A 23,817-nucleotide genomic window follows, 5' to 3' on the forward strand; every position below is an offset into this window, starting at 1 on the left:
AGGTTCAGCACTGCTGGAGGTTAGGGAAGAAAGGAGGAGTTAGACGGTAATGGACCATGTTAGCCTTTATCCTCGGGTGATGAAGCCCAAGGCAAGGTTTTCAGGAATGCAGGCTTTTGTCCAACTTGCAAGTTGGGAAGACCCCTCTAACAGCAGAATTCAGGGTACATTGGAGTGGGGGCAAGCCTGGAGGTAGGACACCTGTTAGGACACAGTTTGCTATGGCCCAGGAGAGAGGAAGAGGGTCTGGACCAAGAAATTGTGTGGCTGACTTCTCCCGTTCTCCTCCATCACATGCAATGTCCTCTTCTAAACTCACAGCGTGTGGCTTCTCTCCCTCCTGGCCCTGCAACCCTGGCCATGTGTTGTGATTATCTGTATATTTGTCTTCTCTCCACTGCCAGGATGGGAGCACTTTCCCCCCTCCAGCCTCGAGGAGCTGGTTCACAGTTGGCACTGATGTATTCTGAGAGCCATGGCGTTTGGGAAGAGGGACATGGGGAGAACGCAGCATGTGGTCCAGTTCCCGAGCCAAGCAGGACCTCCAGGCCCTCTGCTCACTCACTTCCCCTTCTCTATTTGTCCTTAATCACACTGTGCAGTGAAATGTCAACTGCCTTCTGTATTGTTTTGTGAATCAACAGAAAAGTCAAAACCTTTTCTTTGCATGTTTACCAACCAGAGCTTTAAGGAAATAACACATAATCAGGGGGGAGGAAAGACCAGCTGGTGGTAGTTGAAGTTTGCCTGCAAGGTTGTTTGCTTCCCCTCTCATAGAAAAGTTGATAGTGGTTCGTATCTTTGGGCATTTTTCCAGAGGTGAATTGGCCAGTCCATAAAGACACTTGTGTGCAGTATTACTTTTTCCCTCTCTCTTCCGTGACTTTCCCTTTGCTGCTTTTGGTGGCAGCTGCCTGTGCACAGACAGGCCGGTTGCAGGTAAACTGGGGCTGAAAAGTTATCACCTGACATTTGTGCCAACATCTTATGTAAAACGAGCTGATTCCAGCAAGCACATGTCCCGGGCTGGTGCCAGCCCAGCTTTGGCATTTGCCGGGCGCCTGGGAGCTGTGCACTGCCAAGGGGTCAAGAACAAGGCAGTGCCGAGAACTGGGGCTGCGGGGGTGCTGGAAGGAGCTGCCTCCGAGCAGGGTTGGGGCACGTGGGCAAAGGAGAAGTCAGGCAGGAGAGGACTGCGAGTCCCGGGCAGCACCTGTTCCCGGGGAGTAAATAATACTTTGCCCTTGTGTAATAACGCCTGCCTGTCGCCGAGCAGGCGTCCAGTTCATCCTTCACTGAGGGCTGCCAGCCTAGCAGCAGCATGCTGCTGCTTTCATGTGCTCTGGAAAAGAAATCAAAGGTCCTGACGGCATTCTGCTCCCTGCTCAGCTCAGTGTTCCTCCCAAACTCCCATTACACAGCTGCTGCCCAACTGCAGGGCTCCCGAGTGGGCCTGCCAAGTATTCGGATCTGGTGCCTCCGGCTCCTGGGAGAAGCGGGGTGACGGGGGCAGACAGCCTGGGGCTGCACTCGGCTGTGGTCCCAGGAGGACAGGTGCTGGCAGCAGCCACCCCCACCCTCCACGGCTTCCTCTCCTCCCACCCTGCTCACTTCTCTGTTTACAGACTTTTCGCAGAGCTCTATTTGAAGTATTCTAAATACGGGCGTCATAGCCCAGGACTGAATGCCAGGCCCATTGTGCGGAAGGAGAATTAGTAAATTTACAGACAGGGAAGACTAATTGGTCTGTTTGGGAAAGAATCAGTGTTCTGCAATTCCTTCTGTTGTAAAAGAACATGCCCGATTGGTTTAAAATCATAGGGCAGTGGTGCTGAGACCAAACAGGCCTGGGTTCAAATTCCAGCCTGGTCACTGACCACAGCAGGAACTCGGGTAAATTCCCATGTGTGGTCATTGTAGGGCGAATGACTTGCCAATGTTTGCCAGGACTTTCCGAGTGCTGGGAACCACCGTGGTCCTGGGCCCATCGGGAGGGCGGGCCACCCCAGCAGCTCAGCTCCTCTACCATGGAGTCCAGCTGAACAAGACTCACACAGTGTTTACTCCCAGTGCCTGGCATCTAGAGAATGCTCCACCCAGCAAGCCATGAGAGGGCCCTTTTGAGTATCCAGAAGTCTTGGCTGCATGGGATACCCGGCCACAGAGTGCAAGAGACACAACCACAAACATACCTGTAGCTAGCCGTTCAAATACGGGAGCATTTAAGAATGGAGTGAACCTTATAAAGTAGTTAATGCCATCTGTATTTTACTGCTGAGGAAATTAAGTCTCCAAGGAATAGTAAGACTTGCCAACGGCTAATAGCTGGAAAGGAAGGATGGAGATCTTGAACCCAGCTCTTCTATATCAAGCCCTGAGGCCTTCTCTCTGAGAGCCAGTCTGCCTCCCTTTAGGCAATTCATATCATATATTGAGTCATGCACGTGACTTCTTTGCTCAGGCTGTTCCCTCTTCTGGAACGACCCCCCCCCCCCTTACACCCCTGGCCTCCTAACCCTCCTCTTTCACCCGGCAAGTTCCTATTCCCCTGTGTACCCAGCTCAGGCATCGCCTTCTCCAGGAAACTATCCTGATCCTTCTTAGCTCAGGTAGGTGTCTCTGCTGTCTTAACACCTTTTATATATACATATATATGTTGTTATATTTACCTCACAGTATTGTAATTGTTTTCTAATTGAGTGACTCCTGTGAACTCCTTGAAGGCAGGAATTGTGTTTCTCTTTCTACCTACCCCTCCCCTTCCAAGCAAAACATAGTTCCTGTCCTACAGGTGCTCTGTGAGCTGTTCAGCTGTGGAACTGAATTGAATTCGTTAAGGTGTGACATGATTGTTTTGCAAGTAATAAAAATAATAGCTAGTATTATTTGGCCCTTACAATGGTATCAGACACTTGCATATAGACATACTATCTCATTTAACCCTCACAACAAACTCATGAGCTTTGGTAAATGAAGGCTAAGGAAAATAAGTCTCAGAGAGGTCAAACAACCTGCCTGAGGTCACACAGCCAGTAAGCGCAGATCTGAACTTTGAGTCCAGATGTGCATAACTCAAGAGCCCGTGCTCTTAACCACTGGTGCCAACTCAGTTCTTTGCCCATATTAGGCAACTGGTACTAGCCGTCAGGTTGGATGGATAGTGTGGGGTGTTGGCAAGCTCTCCATGGGTCATTATATAGCTCTGGGCAGGGTAATTGTCATTGGGCTCTCACAGGCCAATGGTTGTCTGTAGTAATTTTTCAGGGACTGCCAGCTCCCTGGGCTGGCACCAAAAACCCTTACTAATTTCAGGGCTCTTTTTCACCCTCAGGCCTTCCCAGCCTTTCTCATCCTCCCAGGGCAAGGTGAGGTCTGAGAAAGCTGAGGAATGCAGCTGAATTGTCTGCAAGAAATTCTTAACTGATATGACTTGGGGGAGTTTCCAGAACACACTTTCCTATAACTTGTTCCAGCTAAGAACTTTGGGCTGAGCTACAATGACTCAGCCTGTGGAAAACCAGCATCGCTGAAGGTTCCCAGGAAGTCAAGATACTGCACACAATTTTTCTTCCAGCCCAGGCAGGAAGTCACAGGCAGAGCCTCCCTGAGGAGGGGACAGGCAGAAGGGTCTGAAGAATGAGCATTGTCATCGGGGTGAGGGAGGCTAGGCCCGGGAGTGCCATTTTCTCCTTCACCACAAAGGCTGAGCCATAATGAATCTCGGGAATGTACTTGGCTTCCGGGATATGGGTAAACTGAGAGTCTTGCCTCAGCCAGACTTGGGTTAGAGTCCTGACCATACCACTTACTAGCTGTGTGACCTTAGCAAGGGATGCAAGCTTCCTGAGCCTCAGGGTCTGTCTGCAGAATGGGGGTGCATAACAGTTCTTACTTCAGAAGGATGATGGGAGAGTAAAAGAATTAATGTCTACAAAGTGCTGGGCTCAGTCACAATACTTAGGAGGTCCTTGAAAATGGTAGCCATTGTGTGAGTGAGGGAAGGATAAAGCAATGAGCAGAGCTCCCAGATCTGGGGTGGCGGTGAGTCTAGGCATTTCTTCACTGCCCACAGGCTGTGGCATCGTCGGCTGCTCCCGGGCCAAGTAGCACGTACTGCGCTCCCCTGACTCACGGGCTCCCAAAGTGTGTTTTCTGCAGGCTGGTATCTACAGGAAGGACTGGTTTACCCGAAACCCATTGTGTTTGCAGCATATGTGTTTTGCCTTGGCAAACTGGAAGTGCATGACCCCATGACATTGTCTCAAGGCTACTTTTACTCCAGAGGTCAGGCAGGGTCTGCTTTCTTACCCATTGAGGGCCTTGGCTCTGGGAAATTTCCTCTGGACACATTGCATGGAGGACTCATGAGCTCCATGGTTGTTGCTGTGTTTTTCTCCCTCCACCCCCCACCCCACCCCTGTTTTTTTTCAGGGCCTGAAGCAAAATGGATAATTTGTGTTCAGGTGAGGAAAGAAGCATAATGACTCAGATAATATCTTCTCTTCTCTGACTTTGACGTGTGCCAAAGAAATGCAAGTGGCCTAAATTGATGACAAATAGCTTTGTAAGTGTGGTCATGCTCTCTTGTCAAGTCAACACGTATCTACTAAGCTGTAAGCGTTTGAAGACCAGGAGTCATGAATCCTTTATGGACAGAAAGGCCTGTGGAACGGATTTAATAGTTAAGAAGTTAAAGCCTCAGGAGGAGAAGTGACATTCCTCAGGCTATCAGTCAGCCCGGGGAGAGGCAGGATTTAAGTCCAAGACTCTGATCTTGGCTTAATTCTTTCTCCTCCTCTTGTTCCTTTTAATGGCCACTCCATGGTGACGCTGACATGGTATGGGGCAACCTAAAAACACCGAGAATAAAGAGGAACACTTACTGCCTTTGAGGAGCTTGCAATCTAGGAGACAAAACCAACAGGTTAAATGATGAGTGTGTGGTCCTCAATAACAGGGCACAGGGCAAAGAGCAAAGCATTTCATGTGAGACAGAGCTGGGTCCACATCCAGGCTCCCACCACTCTCCATCTGAGGGACCTGGGACAAGTGATTTAACCTCTTGAAACCCCAAGTTCCTCATCTATAAAAGGACTACCTCTTAAGGTTGCTATGAAAGCATTTATTACAGAACCTAGCACATACTAGATGCTCAATAAATAACAGCAAAAATCTGAGTCCTACAAAACAGCAAATCCTTCCTATTATGCTTCCCTGTGGGTGCCCTGTCCTTTGCAAAGTGACTTTACATCTATTTTTTCCTTCAGTCCTCATGAAAGCCTTCAAAGGTAACCAGGGAAGATTATGGATGTTTGCCAAATAAGTTACTAAATAGGTACATGAATAATAATAAGACAAACAAGTACAGAGCACTTGCCGTGTGCCACCTTACCTGTTCTATGTAACATATACATGCATTACACAACAACCCTATAAACTGAGTACTGTTATCATCCCATTTTACAGATACAGAAACTGAGGTCCAGAGATACTAAATAACTTGCCTAAGGTTATACAGGTAGTAGGTGGCTTAGCCGAGAATGAAACCAGGGAGTCTGTCTCCAGAGTTTGGACTCCTAACCAGAACACTGTTTCCCCTGCCTGAATGAATGAACACAGAGGCCAGGTAACTCCTTTTGTTACAGGTACTAAAGCTGAGGCTGAGAGAGGATAACTTGCCCAAGGTCAAAGGTGGATTAGTTAGTGGTAAAATAGTCACCACATGGCAGGATTTTACTTCCTTAACCCTTTTGAAGGTAGGTGTAACCATGTGACTTGCTTTGTCCAATAAATTGTGAATGGAAGTGGCATTAAGCACTAAGAATTTGCCACATGTCCTCCTCACAGCTGTGTGATCTTAGAAGCCTCTGTCTACCTGAATCAACGAGTGACTAAAATGAGCAGAGTCCTCTTGCCTATTCATGGCAGCATTAAATGAGAAATATATTTTCATTATGTTAAGTCACTAAGATTTGGGGGTTTGCTTATTAACACAGCAGAACCTAGTTTCTCCTAACTGATACAGGAGGGGCTAAAAACAAGAACTTGGGTAATCAAATGCCTCATGAAATTTCTGTTACATACCTAACACCAGTCAACACTTCATACTCTGGAGCTTTTACCTCCCAATGACTTTTCCCCCAGCTGGACTAATCTCTGAATGAGCTGGGTCATCTGTGGCATGAAGGGAAGACAGCTGTAGAATTCCAGCTCCTGACAGAAGGCTTGAGACAGACACTGACAGCTTGGCTCTGCTGCTTTGATGCCCCAAACACCTTCTCCCTAAATTGCTATCTTGCGTTGATTTTTCTTGGTGAAAAGAATATTGTGTAGAGAGTCAGCTTTTCAAAAAGCAATCTGTAAGCATTAAGATTAGCATCAGTAGCTCCTAAAACTAAAGATGTAAAGTCAAGTTTAATGAACCACATTTGCATTTGACCAATTAAAAAAAAAAATGTCGAGTCTTAAGAATAATTAGTTACATAAACTAATGGGTTTATTGCTTCCTATTTGACAGATATATTGACTAAACAATTGATATTGATGTCAAAAGTGTTCAACTAATTTTCCAAACTAAAAAAATTATTTGATTGGTTACCTGAATCCAACCAGTTGGATTCTATGTGTTGAGAGTATTCCTTATATTTAGCTAATGAGAGAGGATGATGCAAAAGAAAGAGATCGGGATTTTATATATTGACTTACATATATTGCTTTTTTTAAAATAAAAATATTTGCAGTGATACATACCAAAAAGTTCAAGTGTCTAGGGCTGGAGGGACCTTATATTCATCTTTATATTTTTCTGCATCCTCCAAATTTTATTCACACACTTTTTATGCATCTTTATATTTTTTAATATCATCTGAATTTTTGTATATATTGTTGTTATAGTGAAACAGAAAAATCAAGGTTGTTTTGTTTTGCTTTCAGTTACACTAATGTTTCCTCCCTGAGTGTCTGGCTATCTTTGGGGTCACTGCCGGCCAACTTGCAGGTTGATTGTGAGTCCAGCTGTGTTGTCTGGCAAGGACAGACCCGAATCTCACCATGTGAGACTGGATGAGACCTTGGGGCATTCAAAATACAACCTCTCCATTTCAGAGATAAGGAAACTGAGGCCCAGAGAAGGGAGGCACTCAGGCCTGCACTTCCGTGGAATGGTAAACAAGAACTAGAACCCAGGTCTGTCTGATGCCAAACTTCATGCACTTTCCACAACCCTCCAATTTGCAGGCGCCTCTAAACCTCTCTGGTTTGCATTATTTCACTAGATGCTCTTAGGTAGATACAATCTTATTCCCCACGTTCCAATACCATCTTCTATTTGCCCAGCACTTCATAGTTAAAGGGTTTTTAAATGCCTTATCTAGAGTTTCCACACTTTTAACCCTAGTCAGGGTTGAACTCATAACAACCTGGGGGGCTGAAAAGGACATTTAGGGCTAGAACTCAGCCCTCCTGTCTTCTTAGCCCCTCTTTCCACACAGCATGCCCCTCACTTGTACATGCTCAGGGAGGCAGACTTTGTGGCACGGGAGTATACACGTAGGTTTTGGTGCCATATCCCGGGCTTCTATTTCTTTCTTGTGTGCTTCAGGGCAAATTATTTACCCTCTCTGAACCTCTTGTTCCCTCCTCTGTAAAATGGCCATGATAATGTAGGTTGTTGAGATGATCAAAGAAGATTCTATGGGTAGCATATCTGGCCCATGTTCATTTCCACGTTGCAGCTCACCAGGCCCTCTCACAAATGCACTTGACTGATAACTTCCTGGCAGGACTCATCTGCTCCCTCCTACAAGGTTCTCCCCATGCCATAGGCTGTAGTCCTCTCCTGACCAAACACTGCCCTCCAATGCAGGTGCAGTGTCACCTCCTCTGAGAAGGCTGCCCTGACTCCTTCAGTCAAACCGAGCACAACTGCTTTCGAGTCCCTATTGAACGCATGGTCCTTGCCATACTTCCTTGTACTTTAGACACCCATGTCACTAACCGGGCTACTGCCCTTCCTTTCCAGAACCCACTGTGCCACACCAAAGCCGGTGATCTCTCATAACAGATAAAGCTATCTTTAGCTCAGGCTTTCAAATATCATATATATATGATATGTTAATATATTATATGATTATATATTACCTATACATACACACATATCGAATATGTGTGTATATATGTACATATGTGTATGTGCATGCATGTATGTTTAAAAGTAATCCATCCCTGGTTTTTGCTCCTTTAGAAGAGTAGATCAAGACCTGGTAGACCTTTGCTTTTCTTTATTAGCTTTGAAAAAACAAAGGAAAAAGGATATAAAAATTAAAGCAGGCTAGAGGAGGGAACAATCCCTCTTGGGGGTGGAGGGAAAGGGAGGGAGGAATGCCTGAGAACAGAGAAAGGGAAGGGAATGGCTAAACACATTATCTCATTTAATCCTCAGATGAGCACTGTTATGATTTCCACTTTACAGTTGAGGAAAGCAAGGCCTGGAAAGTTATGTGCCACTTCCAAGGAAGCAGAGCTAGATGAGATCCTCTCTTGGCCTGATTTTGAAATTGGTGCCTTTCCTACAAAACCAGGCTGCGGGCCCCTTGCCAGGCAGCGCAGGGTGGTGTTTAGGCACACACCGTGAGCCAGCCTGCCCAGAGTGCCACATACTAGCTGTGTGGATGAATTACCTGACTTTAGACGTCAGTTTTATCATCAATAAAATGGAAATGACAAAAAAGAGAATAAAAACTTCATGTGGATGTTGTGAACATTAAAAGAGCTTCAGTAAATAAAGCACTTAGGAAGTTCCTGGTGCAGAGGGAGCCCTGTAAGCATTGCCAGTGATCATTTTGCAGGCCTGGCATGAACGGACCTCTAGCCCCAGCAGAACCCAGCAGGTCCAGGAGGAGCCCACTTCCTCATTACCCCAGACCCAGTTTCTCCTTTTTCCTCTTCACTGAACACATGAGCCAGCCAGGATCCCAGCTGCTCACGTCAGGGCAGCATAGGTTCCCGTCCTTTCTGCAGGTGATTTCCAACTAGGGCCCAGGTGGAGCCTTGACGGCAGGGAATAAGTCACGTCTTGTGGAGACAAACCAATGAAGTAAAACTTCCCAGGGGACTCCATGTCACCACTTTCTTCTTTCTGGTTTCTAATTCATACGGCAGCAGTGCCAGTTTCTGCTTCATTTTCATAGCCCCTATAGTTTCTAACATGGTTAAAAAAACTTTGCAGGACCATGCAGCCACTAAATGGAGGAACTGCAATGTGAATGTAGACCAATCTAATTCCAGACCCTGCCTGCTAAACCACACTGAAGGTGGGTTCTGTCTCTGTAGGAGGGAGCTACTCTCACTTCCTGACCCTGTGACCGGCTATGGACAAGCCCCAGGGCACCTCGGTACACTGTGAGGAACAAGGACATGCTGGAATGCAGAATGCCTGGCAAATGAGTCCTCGGAAAGCCAAGATTCAGGGTTGCTCTCCAGGAAGCTCCCACTCGGCAAATCCCTCCCGCTGCCTGCCTCTCTGGCGCCACCGTCTGGTATCTTCTTCTTAGTTTCCAAACCAGATGCTCATCATTTTGACCCAAGCCAGGCTTTGTTACCTCGAAGTTGATCTCTGGATCACGTTCCTGGTTCAAGTGTTCCAGTCCATTTTAAGGAACAGGAAGTCTTGTTTCCTTCACATTTTCTGGATGTGTATTTCCTGAGGCTGACCGAATTAGTGGTGTGATGCGGACTTGTAACTCGAGATGCTCCTCGCTGCACTTGCCCACAAATGTCCAGCACTATCCTTATCAGACAATTCTTGTGCCTGTGAGAGATTCATGGATGGTTTAATAATAATAATAAATTCTGATGTGCAGAAAAGACTTTTCACTGTTATAAAACATTTCTGTGTTCCTCATCTTATAGTGAAGCAAGTAATGGTAAGAGTTCAAATTTTAGCCGTGCTGTGTGACCTTGGATAAGTTACTTAACCTCCCTGAGTCTCCATTTCCTCACCTGTAAAGTAGGGGGGAAAATTGCCATCCTAGAGTGTTGTGCAAGGATTAAAGAGGATATAAGTGCTTAACACAATGCCTGGCCCCATGGTAAGAGCACAGTCATCGGCAGCTAGGACTGTGATTATTCTCACAACGTTGTGAGGCAGGGCAGGTGTTCTCTCGCTTTACAGATGAAGAAATTGGAGCTCAGAGATGTGTGACTGATGCAGATGAGTGGCAGAATCCTTTGGGGCTCAAACTGGGGTTTTCTAGGCCCTGAGTCCACAGGCCTTCCCTCTTCCCTCATACAACTTGGTGAGGCCCTGCTTTTCTCCCTGCCCCAAGGTGGTGGCAACCCAACTGAGGCTGAGGTCATGTGGCTGGAGAAACATCCACGGTCAGTGGAAGCCAAAGCAGAGACTGGAAGCTCCACCAGGCAGTGGATGCCCAGAGCTCGGGGTGTGAAGACCCAGACACAGATGTGCTGGAGAGTCAACTCTGCATCCCTGGCAGGGAGGGCAGTGGTACGTGAGGCCCAGGCTCTTGGCATTAAAGGACTAAAGACTTAATGAGCAGCTGATGAAGACTGACTGATGAGACACCCGAGGCCAGAGATTCTGAAACAAAGAGACCTAGGAAGACATGCAGACAGAAAAGAGGGAGCAAAACTCCACCAAGGAGGCTCAGAGATGGCATTAACTGAACACGGCACCTGTCTTTTGGGGGCACAGCAGGTGAAAACTCCCTTGCCTGTGGTAGAGTTAGGTAAGAGACTCCTTTATGAGGCTAATGACCAAAAAAAAAAAAAGTGTCTTTCCTTTCTTTTCTTTGCAAACCAAGCAACATTCCCCTCATCTTCCCCAAAGCTCAGAATCAAGTGAAATTAGCTGAGAGAAATATGATTTGATCCAGGATGCTCTGGATGCCCATGTGATGTGTCCATGTGATGATCATGTGTCAGCCTGATAGAAGTGACCAGAATCTCTTTAAGTTTTGTTTTCCAGAGGAACTGGGGTCATGGAATCTTAGACTGAAAAGGCATTCAGCCCAAATTTCCCAACAGTACATGAAGCTTCCCTTCCAAGTGTCTGCCAAGTTCTGCTTGAACACCTCTGAGGACAGGGAGTTCACTACCTATAAAGATAGCCTTTTACATACATGGACAACTCCGAATTTTGGAAAATGCTTCTTACTGTATTTGCCAGGATTCCTGCAGTTGCAAGTGTCAGAAAAGTCCAATTGAAATTGTGTTCAGCAAAAACATAAATGAACAAATAAATAAGGAATGTATTGTGTAGTGAACCCTTGATGTGCTACCCAGATCCCAATGAAGGACTTTTAGCCCCAACTGCTGAGAGTGCTGCCAGCAGACAACCTTTAACTGTCAGACTCTTCAGGAAAATTGCTTCACTGCAGTCACCTTACCCATGGTCACACCCCTTCCTGGAGTGAATCAATAAATGAACAATGTGGAGTATAAAGACCTTGTTATAACTGTCCAAATTGGATTACTCTGTAAGGCCATTCTAGATCTACCCCTCTTTCTGAGGTCATTAGATTGGCATTTGGCTTGAGCTTTCCTTATGTCCTCTTCTGCTTCTTTCCCCTCCCTTGTTCAAGTGTTGATCCCAAGGGCCCTCCCTCATAAATATCCTGTACCCTAACTCTCTGTCTCTGAGTCCACTTTGTAGAGAACCCAACTTCAACCTATTGGCTCACAAACTAAAACGTTGAGAGGATATCAGGCACAGCTGGTTCTAGGGGCTCAGGATCAGAGGATCAGGGCATAGTATCACTCCTCCTCTTGGCTCTGCTCTCTTTTGTGTTGACTTTACTCCCAGGTAGCTTTCCTCCAGGGTACACAAGCATGCACGCAGCCAGTCCTAAATCCAATGGGAAGAAAAATCTCTTTTTACCAACAGTTCCACAAAACTTCAAAATTTAACCTCTCATTGAGCTGATTTGGGTCACAAGCAGGTTCTTGGATCAGTCATCATGGCTAGAGAGGATGGGATATGCTGAGGGGCTTGGGCCAGAGTCATCCTGGAATAAGAGAGGGGGACAGCCCACCAAAACAGGCCATGTGGGTCACAAATACGAGAGGGAGCATTTCCTGAGCAAGATATGGGTTCAGCTACTGGAAGAAAGGAAAGCAGATAGCAGGCAGGTGATACCCACAAAGGTCTCCGCAATTGTGCCATATGGAAATCTACCTCCTGGTTGTTCTCACCCTTGGGCTACACAAAACGAGTCTAAGACCCTTCTCCTGGCAAGCACTCCACATATGTGAGACCCCACTTCTACCCCCACCTCCAACCCACTCCTCTCTGGTTCCAGTCCCTTCATCTTTTCTTATATGGCTTGACCTAGCACCCTGTCACCGCTCAGGGTATTTTCTTCCTAAACACAATCATTTGTCTTTGGTTGCAAAGGGTGCTGCTCCAAATGAAATACAATGCTCTGAGAACAGTATACAATTATCGCTTCCCTCTTTCTAAACATTCTACCTCTATTAATGGAGTGCAAAATCAAAATAATGAGCTTTGGGCAGAAGGCAGGAGGTAGACACAAAAATTAACTTATGTTAGGCTTGTTATTTGCTAAACTCCTTAAATTGCCTTCCCATGTTCTAGTGCTGTCATATTTCTCTTCACTCCACAGCTATGCAGGTAGATGGTTTGGACAATATTGTATATTGTATATATAAATCACAATTCTATATATAATAATTAGATATGAGAGCTCATGTTCATGCATACAATTATATGAGTGAGAAAGAGTACTAGGTTGGAATAGCTGGATTCAGGTCCTGAGTTCAACACTTATGAGCTGTATGACCTTTGGCAGGTCATTTAATTGCTCGGTGTCTTTTTCATCACACTTAAATGGAGCTAATATCTACCTCACGTGAGTTGTAAACATCAAAATAAGATACCATATATGAAAATGCTTTGTAAACTATGTATGCTCACTGAAGGTCCCCCTCCTCTATATATCCTCTGTATATACAGAAACATAAACATATGTAATATATAACTTCATATATGTTATATATGTACATCCATATATATACTGCATTACAATATAAAATGCTTCTCTACAGTATAAAACGTTTTTCTTACTGTAGTTCACAGTTAAAAAAAATGAAGATAACCACTGCCTTACACCATACCCTCCAAAATGTCAGGGTATGTCTGTCCTATTCACCATTGTATACATACTCTCTCTTATACACACATACACACACAAGTGAAACAAAAGTATCATGATATAATACTCTTATTAAATAAGATTAACTAAAAACAAAAATAGTAAATATGATTTTATTAATATTCAGATACAACATAGAAAAAAAATCCCCAAGTCAACAATACAAAAACCAAGAATACAGGTCATGACATACTACAATGATTTCATAGACCGGTTGCAATTCAGTCTCAGAAACACCTGCTGGTGGAAGAGACAGTCGAGTAAATGACGGTTACAACACAGAGTGGCAAATGCTGTACTGAGAAAGCCACAACCTGTGTTACAGAAACCCAAGGTTGGTTCCCAACTGAGACCCAGGGGGTCAGAAGGTGTCCTAGAGAAAGTAGCATTTAAGCTGAAAGTTGAAGTATGAATATTAGTTGCAAAGACTGAGGGTGCAGGAAACCTAGACAGGCCAGGAGAATTACTGGCAGAAGGATACAGAGAGAATACAAACTCCTTGCCTCTTGCCATTGGAGCATTAGGGAAGGAGAAAACAATGTTTCCTACCTAAAATATAGTGAGAAAAGACCATTGAATTGAATGATTGCAGATAAAAACATCTTTTTAAAAACTTTAAATATATAACACACACACATACACACACAGAAAACATATATTCCAAAACTCTTAAGAAAGATACAAAGAGAGCAATTATGACCAAGATGTTTGATGGGTGGGATGACGTTCAAGATAATCTCTCACACTTCCTGAAGGAGCACTAAATTGGGCATAATGTATCTAATTACTCACACTCCTAATCTCTGTGGAAATGAAACTCCTTAATTTGCAAAGGTGATAAATCTTTGAAAGATACAGACAGGTGTGGTTTCCTGGCTCCAGAAAGCACTCCTTCTCCAACGTGAAAGTCCCTCCCATCCTCCAACCACCCCCTCCCGTGTGCCACGATTCTCAGCATTACTCACACCTGCAGACAAAGCCCTGTGCGTTGGGCTCCCAAGAGGAGAACAGGGCACGACTATTAAAAACTCCACAACCACAGATCAGCCGTCTTCCAGCTGACTCGGCTTCAGACTCCACTTTCCGGCACTACAATAATTGGGCCTGTGATGTGACCTGTTTCCTGGTGCTGGTCCATCTCCCTCATGCCAGGACTTGGCTCCCGTGCCTCACCCCCTTTGGTGTGGCATTTCAGCAAAGGCTTTTCTTTCTCCACTTGGCTCGAGCCTCTGCCTCCTCTGGTTCCTTGCTGCATAATCCTTCCGCACACCTGCAAGCAAGTTATTGCCTTAAAGGTCCTTAGAAACCAGACGACAAGTCCAAGAGGACCCAAAGGGGCATGGAAGAGGCTCATTTTGGAAGGGAAAAGAGGGCCAGGGTGGAGTTGAGGAAGGTAGGAGATCTGAACAGATGGAGGATTTAGAGTGAGGGGTTGAAGCAAAGAAAGGAAGGAGCTCACAAAACAAAGCTCTTTCCTGCGTCAAAATTTGGCTGCATCAGGCTCCAGCCACCCTGGCCTTTTGGCTCCTCCAACTCAATGAACTCTTTGTATCTTAGATGGTTCCCTCTGCCTGGGCCAGCTCTTGCCCACCCTGGGACATCCCTACTCATTCTATAAACTCAGATTTACAGGTCCCCTGCTTGGAGACACCTTCTTGGAACCTGAGGCTAGGTAAAGGCCCCTGCTGTAAAGTCTCATCCCACCCGTTATTTTCCTTAGTATCCCCTATCAAACCATGATTACTGTATATTGAGCCTACCATTATTTGTTTAGTGTCTCTCTTCCCTGCTAGATTATAAAGTCTGTGAAGAAAGGGATCATATCTGGCTTAACTTTCTACCCCACAGTGCATGGCAGCTAGTAGACACTCAGTAAATATCTGCAATAAATGGTCAGATGGATGGAGGGATGAATGAGCAAACCCTCAGTAGCCACGACCACCAAAGAAATCATCATAGAAAGCCTTTCAATTTCTGGCTCAACTCATCCATAGTACATGAAGAGCTACTGGAGGTGGTGGTAACTACAGCAAGAAGACAGAAAGAAAATTAGGGAAAGAAAATTAGGTGTTAAAAATGGTGGCTGTACGTGAAGGTGAGGTGACAGAGAGCAAGGAAAGAAAATAAAAGTGTCACCAAAGTAAAACCCACTAGGAACAAACTACTAGTGAATGCCAACTATAGAGAGACACTCGCCGTACGTTTTTTCATTATTTCATCTCCCCATCAACAAATATTACTGCCTCATTTACTAATTAGGAAACTGAGCCTCAGAAAGTTGATGTAACTTGCTTAGAATCATATAGCTCCAAGTGGAGCAGATGCAAACCCTGCTCTGCCTGAATATGGGGCTTATTGCTCAATCTGTGTGCCTGAGGACTTCAGCTCTGCCTTTTGTGCAAAGCTCTAGGCCTAGACACAAGGCTTCCAATGCAAGTGGGTCTGGTGGTGCCAGGGAGAAACTTTCGGGGGCAGCCAGATATTTGACAAGCTGATTCTGAGCACCCATGGTCCTCTGTGTCTACTTCCCTTTTGGGTGAACCCCAACCCGCTGACCTAACCTGGCCTGACTCTTGATTGCTTTCTTTACTGGGTGAGTCAGCTCAGCCCTCCTGACCCTGGGCTGTACTTTGACTCTAATTAACCTGGCCACAGCCAGTGTGGCTCAGCAGAGGCGACCCATAACCCTTTCTCTGGCGCCTTACCTATTCTTAGATGAATGACTCCATTGAGTATTACAGGTATAGGTGTTCTTGCTCCTCTGAAAATTGCCTAATCTTCCACTGTCTGTGTCCTCACATGAAGATATAAACTTGAGCTATATCCTGTTGATTGGAAACTCCTTCCAGCAGGAACAAAGTCCAATTCAACTTTGACTCCTGATACCCAGTGTATTGCCTGACTAGAGCAAATGCTCATGGTGCATTCAATGGATAAGTAAAAGGAATCAATGCACTAGCAAAAAGTAAAGCTACAATCATTAAAAACTAGAAGGACACCAATGAAAATTACTAATTTGTTCAACCATATCTGAAAGATCTAGATTCAGAACATCTTTTGTTCACATAACCAACACTCACTGAACACTTGCTAAGTACCAGGCATTGTGCTAGGTGTTGGAAAGACTTCACTGAACAAGAAGATATAGTTCCTAACTTCACAGAACTCACAGACTAGTGGAGGAAACCAATATTAAACAAATCGCTGATCAAATGACTGCCATGGTGATACGCAGGACAGAGGAGAAGTATGGCGTGATGAAAACGCATAATCAGGTACTAATCTGATCTCGGGGAATGCAGGAAGTTTTCTGAAGGAAGGAACATTTAAGCTGGAACCTAAAAGAATGGGAGTTAGCCAGACAAAGAGGAAACAACCATTGTGACAAAAGGAAGAAGCTACGTCTCTCTGTGAATCCAAGGAACTGGAGAAGGCTTGTGTGACAAGAGCACTGAAAGGGCAGAGGCAGGAGCATGGGTGTTGGTGGGTGATGCTGGTGAGGAGGGTGGGCCAGGTCCTGCCGAGCACGTGAGCTGGGCAAAGGATGGGGATTTTTTAATAAAAGGAGTGAGAAATCACTGTTTAAGCTGGGGAGTAAAATGGTGAGATTTGTGTTTTTAAAAAAATCTGTCTGCTATGTGAAAAATAGATTGGAGAACAGCAAGAATGGATGTGGGGGAACTGGTTAGGAGGTGCTTGTAGTAGTCTGGGCAAGATTCTCTGGTGTCTTGGAGTAGGGTGGTGGCGGCAAAAATGGAGAGCAGTGGAAGACGTGAGAATTCTCTAGGAGTTCATTGAATTGGCAGGATTTGATGATTATCCAATCATTCAGTGGAATAGGGTGCAGGGGAGGGGAAAGGGAGAAGAGACGGGCGTCCGTGGTAACACCTCCCAGATTTCTTCCTTGAGTATGTGGGTCGCCTGTGCTGTCATCCTCTGGATAGGAGCCCCTAGAGGAGAAGCAAGCTTGAGGAGGCAGCTGATGAATTCATTTTAAACATACTGAGTTTGTGATTCCAGTCAGATTTCCAGATGGTGAAAACAAGGAGGTGGTTGGATATGTGGAACTGGACTCAGAAGACAGATCTGAAGTGGAGATCTAAATGTGGGAGTGGTCATCACATATAGCTGGCATTAAAGGCTGTGGGAGTGGCTATCACCTAGGGAGAGACTGGAGTAAAAAGAGAAAGTTAACATTGATGAGAGCCAGGTCTAGAATAAAGTCTTCATGACATCATCATTATCAATAGCTAAGGCTTGGAGAGATCCCCGAGATGATCATGTGTGCCTGACACTGGTTCTTCCATGTTGAAGCTTGGGGCTTCAGGAATCAGCAACAGAGGAAGGTCAGCCAAGTAATCTGGCAAAGCAGCCCCAGGGAGGGGCTTAAATAAGCCTTAAATAAATCAATACCCAAAAGGAACACTACTGAAACTCCAAGCCTCTCTAGGGTAAAAGGCCCCATGTAAGTCTCCCCTGTGTCCTCCTCCTTGCCATTTCTGCAGCTTTTAAATGCTGTACTCCTGTAGATTGGCTCCAAAAGCCGAGGAAATCTAATTGCTCAGATATTAAAGGCAGTCTGGACCTTGAATGCCTAGGCTTGCATAGAAGAGCTGACCCAGGAAATCAAGTTGTTTAAATATGAACTCATCCATAATCAGCACACCATCTAACATCCCACCCAGTTGTCAAGACTCACAGTCCCAAAACTGAATTATGTAAGCTCAGTGGATTTATTAAGAGCTATTTGTCAGTTTAATAGCATAAAACCAAGGAGGAGCCAGATTGTCAACTGAGGATATGACTCAGGTGCCTTTTCCCTGCAAGCTTCCTAATAAAATGCCACGGTTGACTGAAACCTACAAAGATTGTAGGAAGATTAGCTTGTACCTTAGAAGTGGCAGCCTCCAGAAAATAAATAGCAAGAATATATGCACATATATACATACATACACAAATGCATATATACATACTTATACTTACATATAGACGTATGCCTGTATCTGTGTGTATACCTATGTGGATAGGTAGATATATATGAATAGTTTCTGGAAATAAGAAAGCATTAATGGGAGTGAAGTTCTCAAGTCTTATGTCTTCCCTGTTACTAATCTCCTCTGCACATTTGACCATAATGTGTGTATGTGCTCATGTACATCTAAAGAAGCAAAGTATGTTTTAAGAAATTTAAAAGGTGTGGTAAATTATCTTTTTCCTGTAGGCGTCATAGCACTGGGCTCAGTTCCTAGTACACTGACTAGAGAAGAACAAGGCTTTCTGAAGAAGGTGGCATCTGAGCTAGGCCTGGAAAGCAGCCTGTGGTTCAGGTAGCTGGGGGTGCAGTGGGGGTGGTATTCTAGATGGAAAGGAATAGCTGGAGCAGGTGGGGGAAAAAGTAGTAAGGACCTTGAGAAACATCAGGTGCATCTGAGAAAATATTAGAAGATAAAAATGGACAAGCAGGTTTGGACTCACGTCATGGGAAGTCCTGATTTCAGGTCAAATGATTTGTACTGTCTTCTGTAGAAGATGGGGAGTGGGGACCATTTGAAAGTTTTCAACAGGAGAATGACATGATCAGGGTTATGTTTCGGGAGGACTAATCCTGGTGCAGGGTGGGGAGACATTGGAACAAGGTAATATGGAAAGTTGTAATGCCAGACCAGAATTTTGAATAGTGATGTTGATGAATATCTAGAGTTCATGGAAAGATGTGTACAATAAATTTCTAAGCTTATAAATCAGTTGCAAATTGAAATTATATAATCTCATTTTTGTACTCATTAATATACATGCATATTCCAGGTATATCTGGAATATGAAAAGGACTATAAGAATATACCCCCAAATATGATATGGGTTATTTCTGATTGGTGGGATTATGGATGACTTTTATTTTTCATTCAGTTTTGTGTTTTTTATATTATTTCATGCAATAAAATTTTTCTTGTGTAAAAAATCAAGAGGAAGGAGATGGAATCTGCTTCTATCAACCAAAAGAAGTCCATCGAAGTATTTTCCTAAACAATAGAATCAGCTACCTTGGAGTTGGATTGTGCCTCTCTCCTCATTTAATAGACCAGACTAGAGGTCGTGGTGACCTGAGCAAGGGTAGCATATGCAATCTTTTCCTTGTGAGGTTTCTAAGCACAGTCAGTCCTGACACTGGAGCTATACAATCTGGCTCAGGTGAAGAATGCCAGAAGCCACAAAGCTGGGCTTACGACTGGGCAGGTCAGTGTGCCACTCACAGGCTGACAGTGTGTTAGTACCCGAGAGGTCATTTTATTTCCAGAGAGGTCTTAAGAATTTTGAGACCAATGCTACCATTTGGCAGCAGTGAACAACAGGGTTGTGCAAGTCAAATGACTTGATAGCACTTTTTAGCTTAGTGGTCAGGTTCTTCAGCCAGGCTGTCATCAGATTCGCCAGACAACCCCCACTTGCACCCCACTCGGTGACTCTAATTCACTCAGAGCAAATAGTTGATCAGGCTCTTACAATGTGTTTTAGATGTTGGAGCAATAATCAAAACACATTCAGCAGGTCAGACCTTTTAAATTTCATTTCCCTCTAGACACCACCATGCTTTTTCATTTTGCAATTCTTCTTGCTTGGCTCTTTCTGGTTTCTGGAATTAACCTTCCTGATGGCCAGGATTTTTATTGATTGTTTTCTCTGCTGTACCTCCAGGGCTCAGAGCAGTTGCCTGGTCCACGTAAGTTCTCAGCCAGTGCTTGTTGAATGAATGGCCTACATAAGTGCTGTACCTTCTACAGGGAATATGCTTCCTCTACCTTTGTGCCTAGCTTACTTCTGTGATTATGTCTTTGCCTAGCTGAAACACCATTTTCTCTGAGAAGTTTTCTGAGATTAGTCAGGTTACCCCACTAGTTTTTCTCTTAGTATCCTGAACTTCTCCTTTTAGCCTGATACCATTGTAATTATATAGTCACTTGGTTTAATGTCTCTCCTGTTAGTGTATACACCCCATGAAGGCCAAGACTGGGCTGGCCTTGTTCACCACTGTATCCCCAGTTCCCAGCATCCCCCAGGAGAGTTGCTGAATGACCGATTGACGGAAAAACTGCATTCTGATACTCCTTGATGTCCACTGAATCCTGGCTGAAAAGGGGTAATTGTTACTGCTGCTGTTACAGCTGATGGTAGAGCAGACAACGGAACTAGTTTACGTCCCTGGCCAGGGCATTTTTACGCCCCGTGCTCTTTTGGAAAGTGGATTCAGGAAGTTGGGATTGACACAGCAATCACCGATTCATTCACCAAACACTCAGGTGTCATTAGATGAGGCACAAAGATCCCTAAGGCAGCCTCTGCTTTTGAGTGGCTGTTCCAGTTTGCTAATGCTGCCAGAATGCAAAACACCAGAGACAGATTGGCTTTTATAAAAGGGGGTTTACTTGGTTACACAGTTACAGTCTTAAGGCCATGAAGTGTCCAAGGTAACACATCAGCAATCAGGTACCTTCACTGGAGGATGGCCAATGGTGTCCGGAAAACCTCTGTTAGCTGGGAAGGCACGTGGCTGGCATCTGCTCCAAAGTTCTGGTTTCAATATGGCTTTCTCCCAGGATGTTCCCCTCTAAGCTGCAGTTCGTCAAAAATGTCGCTCTCAGTTGCACTTGGGGTATTTGTCCTCTCTTGGCTTCTCTGGAGCAAGAGTCTGCTTCCAACGGCTGTCTTCAAAATGTCTCTCATCTGCAGCTCCTGTGCGTTCTTCAAAGTGTCCCTCTTGGCTATAGCTCCTCTTCAAAATGTCACTCACAGCTGCACTGAATTCCTTCTGTCCCTCAGCTCATTTATATGGCTCCAGTGACTCAACTTAGACCCACCCCAATGGGTGGAGCAACACCTCCATGGAAATCATCCAATCAGAGTCATCACCCACAGCTGGGTGGGGCGCATTCCAAAGACACACTCAAAGAATTACAATCTAATCAACACTGATAACGTCTGCCCACACAAGATTATATCAAAGATAATGGTGTTTGGGGGGACATAATACATTCAAACTGGCACACGGGCTTATAGTGTAGTGTGGGCAACAGACCTGGAAAGATGAAGACAGTGAAGTGTGGAAGGCACTCTGTGAGAAATCTACACATAATTCAGTGGGGGACAACAGGAAGAAATCATCCACTCTAATGGGGGTGGGGATGTGGGAAGTTTGTAGAAAAGTCTTCTTAGAGCAGGTAAATCTTGGACTGAGGCTTGAATAAATAGGTATTTTCCAAGCAGCCCAAAGTAGATGGAGGTGGGGTTACACTATAGGGTGCAGAGGGGATAGGATAAAGAGGGCAGGAACCAGATCACAGCACTTTGGTGTAACAAACATGTAGGCCCTGTATGTCTCCCGAGTCCTCCAGCTTTCTGGGATTACCCTCTGCTTCAATGTTCAAATGAAAAAAGTCACAGCTGCCATACCTTGAATGTGGGAAGCCCAATATCTCTGAGGGTTTGACCTGGTTCTGGGAGTAGGCAATGCCAGTTGTTACCTCAGCCAGCTGCTTCTCTGTCCCCTGGGGGACTCACCGCTGTTCTCAGCCTCTGCATCGGCAGTTTCTGCTGCATCCCCTCATTCCATTCTGGACATCAACTCATTTTCCTCCATTCCCCAAAATGCCACTAATGCAAAACTACTGGCAGGCAAGCTTACTGCCAGCTTGGGAGAGAAAAGGACACAGCACAGAACAGGAAACAGCTTATATCAAACATTAGCCATGGTGGGTCCCAACTTGCCTTGGCCACCTCTGCTAAAGGAAATTTCTCATCAGTCAAGTGTATCTTCTTAGGTTTCTGTGACCACCACCTACAAGGGGCACTTTCTCTGCCTCACCAGTTATAATCACTTAGGAAACTTTTATAAAAGGCAAATAAATGCCTAGGACCCTCCTCGAACCATTTAAATCAGAAACCATTAAATCAGAATCACAAAATGGGGCCTTTTGGAAGCTTCCAAGTGGTTCTAGAGCACTGCCCAAGTGGAGAGCATTGCTTCTGAGCCTAGATCTTTCTCATATCCACCCCTACCCTGCTGTCTCTGCAGCTAAGGAGAGCTCCAGTTCCTCTTACTTTATCAGGCAGACCAATTTCTCTCTCCCTCACTGTCTCTCACATACACAGGCCTAGGCACAATAAGCCAGGCTTCCTAAATAAATAAATAAATAAATAAATAAATAAATAAATAAACAAAGTCAATCATGGTGTTTTCCTAAGTTCTTTTCCCCTAAAATGAATGGTGTCTCTCTCATAAGTGGGGGAAACTACAACCCTCAATTTTTGTTTTAAATACCATATTTCAAAAATATTCAGGTTCAAATTGTTTTCCACATGGTAATATATCTGAAGTTAGGTATGTCTTATCATCAAAGGGGCTGGCATAGTTTATATGACAGTGTGTTTTGGTACACAAAATGATAATACATCTTATAATTATAAGGGTACCCAATTCAATGAAATGGTATAGCAATAGTCTTTTTCTTCCTCCTGCCACAAGGGTGACTCTTGCCAAGGCGTCTGGACCTTATACTCCAGGTAGTAGGGAGCCATCAAAGGGTTTTGAGCAGAGGAGTGGCATGGTGAAGTTTTGTATCCCAGAACCTCTTTGTCTCATCCAATGAGAGTAAGGCAGAGATACCCGTTGGCTGAACTGGAATAACCAGGCCTGCTTAGGGGGAGAGGACGCAGACTTGAATTCTTTAGGGAGTAAAGGGTTTCAATGCCCTGTGTTAAGGCCCATGTGTCACCGTGATTCAGAGGGTACCCCCAGAGAAGGTTGATTGGCTCTCTCCCAAGTGATCCCAGAAGGTAATACTCATTGCCTTGATGAAATCTCCACCCACAGGGCCTGGTCTCCAGGTGTGTAGGCCCAGAGATCAGACTTTGTTGGCTCTTTCCACCTGGATCCATCTCTCACAGGATGTTGGGTATTAAATAAGCACACAGAGGCTGGTTTATAAACCACAAGATGCTCCTTCATTGATTTACAAAGAGAAATAAAGCTGGCAGGCAGCACACTTCAGTGGGGAGATCAGACCATTCCTTTCCCAAAGGCAAATTACTGAGAAGTCAAGTTATAACAAGAAAGCCAATCTGTTCATATACAATCAGAAAATCAACTTTCAAGACTAGTAGAAGGTCACACTGGCCAGAGAAGCCCTTTCCTTCCTTGTTGAGAAATGAATACCCAAGAAGCCAAATTATCCCAAAGACTTAGTGAGCAAGGAATCAGGGCAAAGGTGATGGTTGAGCTCTCACCCACGATAGGGGTTGCTTTGCCAGGCCAACCTCACTGCTCATGTCTACTTGCCAAGCTTCCTTCTCATCTGGGCACTGATAGAATGGACACTGACAGCATTTGCCTCCGAGACTTGTCATTTTCTAAGCCTCCGTGGCTGGCCAATTCCCTTCTTTTACGATGTAGTCTCCTGCACTCCCAAATTTGCAAGGCACACTTAATTGGGCCTTTGTTTACTCTCTCATAGTCACAATCAAATCCAGTCTCAACTACTCAAGAACACATTTAAACACAATCTCTTGGATTTTTTTCCCCACAAATGGCTAATCCCGACCACTGTACGTGTATTAACCCTTTACAAATTCATTT

Source organism: Choloepus didactylus, chromosome 2 (assembly GCF_015220235.1).
Source record: "Choloepus didactylus isolate mChoDid1 chromosome 2, mChoDid1.pri, whole genome shotgun sequence".
Lineage (NCBI taxonomy): Eukaryota > Metazoa > Chordata > Mammalia > Pilosa > Megalonychidae > Choloepus > Choloepus didactylus.